The following is a 5,455-nucleotide window of genomic DNA, read 5'->3' as shown; positions in this document are numbered from 1 at the left end:
ATTTGTTGAAACTGTACTTTCGATTTGATTTGAAACTGTCTCATTGCTATATGTTTATCAATAAAACTTTGAAAAGAAAAAAAATAAAAATAAAAAAAACCTCAACATCCTTTCATGATAAAATTTCCAAAGGCACCATAGAATTTTTACCTAGTTTCTTCCCCCAACATAATAAAGATTGTGCACAACAAAAATCATATCCAACATCATATTGAAAGAGGGAAAGCTGAAAGCATTTTGTCTTAAATCAGAAGCATAACAAGAACATTAGCTCTCATATTTTTCTTTAACATAACATTTAAATATAATCCAGGAAAAAAGAACTGTGAGGCATCAGAGTGATAGAAAATAGGAAAGAAAGAAATATTATATATACTTGTAAATATTATCCTATACTTGCAAAACTCTAACAACATTCACTAGAAAATTTTAAGTTAATAAACAAGTTCAGAAAAGTAGCATGATATAAAACCAGCAAAAAAAAATTAATAATTTTTCCACACACGAATTATAAGCTTGCTGAAAAAAATCAGAAAATATTTCATTCTTGATATTTTCAATAATATATAGTAATTAGTAATGAACCTAACCTAAGACACCTCTACATTAAAAAATTAACAAAAAATAAAGCAATTGAAGCTCTTAGAAGACCTCCTGTGTTCACATAACAGCATTATTAATATTGTTCACTTAGTCATATTCCTGAAAGCAATCCAAAGATTCACTGCAATTCCCAGGAAAGAAAAGCACAACATTCTTCACAAAATGGAAAAAAAACTCATAAAATTCATACAGAAGCATAAGGAAAAAGAATAATGCTGCAGTGTCACTATACTCATTTTAAAATTATAGGACAAAGCCATAGCAATCAAAGCATCAAGGTACTACCAAAAAAAGACTCATAAAACAATCTAAATACAATAAAGAACTCAGATATACACCCATGAAGTACAGCCATCTCATTGTTGAGATGAGTGATGCAAACATATACTATAGAAAAGACAGTCTCTTAAAAAAAAATGATTCAACAAAAACTGGGCAGGGCTGGGGAGATGGTTCAGTAGAATAAGTGTTTGCCTGGCAAGCGCAGGGCCCTGAGTTTAATCCCCAGTACCACCAAAAAAAAAAAAAAAAAAAAAAAAAAAAAAACTGGGCATCCATATGCAGAAGACTAAAACTAGATCCCTATTTCACATCCTCTGCTAAAAAGCAACTAAAATGGATCAAAAAACCTAAATTTAAGACTGATACTTTGAAATTGCTTGAAGATATTTAGGGGACATACTTCATTATATAGATATGGCTCTGCTGAAATAGGAATCCACTATCTCAGGAGCAAAATGAAGTAATATAAAATTTAAAATCTTCTTCACAGCAAACAAAACACTAAGCAAAGTGATAAAAGAAAATCTTTGGCAGCTATTCTTCTGACAGATTAATATTCAGCATACATAAAGAATTTTAAAAAGAATATAATAATTTTTTCAACAAAATAGCAAAGGAACTGAAATGATACTTCTCAAAAGTACAAATGCCTACTATCTATATGAAAAAAAAAAACTCCTCCATCTTTAGCTATTAGTTTGATGTAAATCAAAACTACACTGAGAATCCAACTCATCCAGTCAGAATTGCCATCAAAAGTACAAGAAGTGTTAGCAAGAAAGTGGGAGAAAAAGACTTTTCTATATTGTGGTTTGGGAATGTAAATTAGTATAGTCACTATGCATTCATGAAACTCATCTCATCCAAGAAGATATTCACAGACTAAACATGAATGAATAGAAAACAACATTTCATGTGCCAGGACCCTGAGAATATCAGGAGTATCAATTGACACTTCCAGATTGGAAGAGTCAAAGTATGTCACTACATACTAGTTAAAGAAAAAATCCAGGTAGAAGAGATAACATCAATTCAACATATATACATCAAATACCAGCGCATCTATCTTCATAAAACAAATCTTTTTTTTTTCTTTTCTTTTTTTTTAATGGAGAATCAAACTCAGAACCTTGAATTTACCAGGCAGGTGCTTGTGCAGCTGTGCTGTAACAAAAACTGCTCAAACTAAAAGTTTAAATAAACATTAACACAGGGACAGCCAGATAACTCAATGAATTAAAGTGCCTTCTTAGGCAGACACAGGGACCAGGGTTCGATCCCCAGTGTGCTGTGCCAGCCCCATCCCTGGGGCAGGCTAAAATGGCAATTGAGACTGGGCGTGGGCACGCCTGTAATCTCAGTGCTTGGGAAAACAGGAGAATCACTACAAGTCTGATCTGTGTAGTGATGCTCTATAGACCCTGTACCAAATACATACATTAATAAATAAACAAACAAACATTAACACAATCATAGTATGGGATTTAAATTCCCAAAGTTTGCAAAGAGACAGATCAACTAAACAAAAAAAATAATGAACATTTGGAATTAACGGATATATACAGAGAATTTGTTTTGACTACTTTTCTCTCATTGCTGAGACAAAACACCCAACACCCAAAGTTAAGGTTTATTTAGTTTATTTATGACCTGAAACCTTCACAAACCAGAAGTAAAGGTTTATTTAGCTCATGGTTTGTGAAGGTTTCAGGTCATAATCAGCTGGCTCTATGGCAGGGTGGCATAGCACAGAGGCAATAGTTCAAGGCAGCAGAAGATAGCAGAAGCAACAAGAGCAAAAGGGGATAAGAGTAAGCCTCTTTTCCTTCCTTATTTTGTACACAGGCTCCCCTTCCACACCATGTCTGTACCCTCCTGTTGTACAGGGTCAGGATGCTTAGAAAGTGAGGACATTGGGCTCCTACCTAATCACTTAGTTAAACTTCTAAACTTCTCAAATTGACACAACATATAAACCATTACAGTGTTCCACTCCTTTACAACAAAGTACAACTGCTTTTCAGCAGCACATAATACATTTTCCAAAAAGTACCACATACTAGTTCATTAAGATCTGTTTAAATAAATACAAAAGAATGGAAATCATAACATGTATTCAACTCACCCACTGTGCAATGAAAATAGAAATCAATAACAGAATAAATTTCAAAAAGGAAAAAGCTCCTGGAAAATTAACAACATGATCCTAAAAAGTGAATGCCTCACAGAATAAATCAAGGAAAAATAATTTAAACTTCTGAGGGATAGTGACAATGACTGTAAAATGTAAAAACTTCTTTAACTTATTCATGAAGATGCCTAAAATGAGAATATCTGGGTCAAATGCAATTTCTAGTTTTAGATTTTTGAGGAATTATCATTCTGGCTTTTATATTAGTTGTATTGATTTACATTCCTATTAAAAATGTAGAAGAGTTTCTTTTTACCCTGCAACTTCACTAGTATTTGTAGCCATTCTTTATGGGATAAGATGGTATCTCAGTATTGTTTTAATTTCCATTTTCTAATAGCCAAATATGTTAAACATTTTTTCATGTACCAGTTGACCATTTATATATCTTTTGAGAAATGTCTATTTCCCTCGTCCATTTTTAGATTCCATCTTTTATTGAGCTAAGGGCTTTTTTTCTTTAATATATTCTAGCTATTAGTCCTGTGTGAGTAGCTGGCAAAAATATTTGTAATTTTTAGATTGTTTCTTGTGTTAGTGGTGCCTTTTTATGTGCAAAAGCTTTTTAAATTTATTATAGTGCTATTTGTTTCTTCCACAATTCTGTAAGGAAAGTCTTTCCCTGTGCCTATAATTTAACAAATTTTACCTACTTTATCTACTCAGTGTTCCTGCTTTTATATTTATTTGACCCATTTTTATTTGATTTTAAAAGGGTGAGAGATATGGGTCGAGATTAATTTGTTTGCATGTAAATAATCAATTTTCCCAGCACCATCTGTAACAAAGACTATCTTTTTTTCCTCAGTATACTTTTGCACCTTTATCAAAAATCAAACAGTCAAAGGGCCAGGGAGATAGCTCAGTAGAATAAGAGCTTGCCAGGCAAGCGCAAGGGGCTGAGTTCAATCTCTGGTTCCGCAAAAAAAAAAAAAAAAAAAAACATCAAATGGTCAAAGGTGTCTGGTGCTCTTTTTGCATCCTAAATTCTATTCCATTGATCATGTCAATTTTTCTTTAGTCACTATCTCCAATGAATTACTCCTTGTCTTAGTCACTTTCCTTCTTGTTGGGACAAAATACTCAACAGTTTGCAGGAGTCCAGGTTTGCTTTGGGTCACTTTCCAGAGGCTTTAGTCTATAGTCAGCTGACTCCAAGGCAGGGTGGCATAAAACAAGGGCTGGCATAGCCAAAAGAAAACAGCATGTAAGAAGATCTAGGTAGGGAGATTAGCAATTCTAGGCCATACCTTCATAAACCTGCCTCTTTTGATCACCCTCCTCCTAAGAGCAAGTCAGCTATAATCTCACATAATCTAATCACTTTCCATAGGCCCTGCCTATGAGAGCATAGGGTTTTGGGAGGCATCTAGATATAGACCAATACACTCTACCTCATGAACATGGTAGAGCCTCAGGGTTCAACAGCCCTCTACAGGGCATGGTGGGAAATACAATATAAGTGCCTACCAGTGGATTTTGGATGGTGTACAATGTAACCTGTGGATACAAGAATCTCAGTGCTTTGGAAGGAATGAGAAAATCTACCCAAGTCTATCTGATTCTATCAGGTCTCTTCAATCTCTGAAGTCCAGTCACTCAGAGTTACTGCTCATTAACACAGCTCCTGGACCTCAGTACTCTCAGTGCTCGTATCTGGCACTATTTTTTTTTTTCCAATTCTTAAGGGCTTTCAAGTCCCTTCATATACTACTAGTTTTTCTGATACCTTAGATTGTAAATATCCCACTATGTTCCTCTTCCCAGTGAAGAGGATAGAATTGGTAACCTATTTCATCAGCCTGGCCACCTTTGAGATGCCAGCTTCCGCTCTTGTACCTTATTCTTTCGCAAGATGGTACACCACATCTGGAGTTTAGAGATGCTGTGGTCCAGCTTCTCTTTCTAAACTTTCCTCAGATTGTATTTTGCTTCAGTAAGTTTCTCCCTTTGTCTTCTCAAATCTGGATTTCTCTACCTACCCTGTCTCCTATTTTATTCTGATGCAAGTATCTAACCATCTAGTGGGCCAAGATAAAAACTACAACTGTTCTTGAAGATTATTTTGGATAGTCAGTGCTTTTTCATTCTTATGAATTTTAGAACTCTTTTATTCATGCAAAAAGTCAATAGGATTTTAATAAGGATTTCCTGAATGTAATTATCGTTTGAGTAGTGTGAATACTTAAGAAACAGTACGCAGATATATTTGTATTTTTTCCAGTATTCTACAATTTCTTTCAGTGGTTGAGTAGTTTTTTTATTTTTTTTTATTTTTTTTATTTTTTTTCTACAGTTTTATTGAAAAACATATAGCAATGAGACAGTTTCAAATCAAATCGGAAGTACAGTTTCAACAAATAATACACTGCATATATT

General features: G+C 34.0%; 1 protein-coding gene across 2 annotated transcripts in view; it reads left to right on the top strand.

Annotated features, from left to right (window-relative positions):
• Positions 1–5,455, top strand: part of Azi2 (5-azacytidine induced 2) — a 47,886-nt gene that overhangs the window by 330 nt on the left and 42,101 nt on the right. The window lies entirely within an intron of this gene.

The sequence above is a fragment of the Octodon degus genome, unplaced genomic scaffold, assembly GCF_000260255.1.
Source record: "Octodon degus isolate 3935 unplaced genomic scaffold, OctDeg1.0 scaffold00059, whole genome shotgun sequence".
NCBI classification, from domain to species: domain Eukaryota; kingdom Metazoa; phylum Chordata; class Mammalia; order Rodentia; family Octodontidae; genus Octodon; species Octodon degus.
This window is presented reverse-complemented; position numbering and strand designations above follow the sequence as displayed.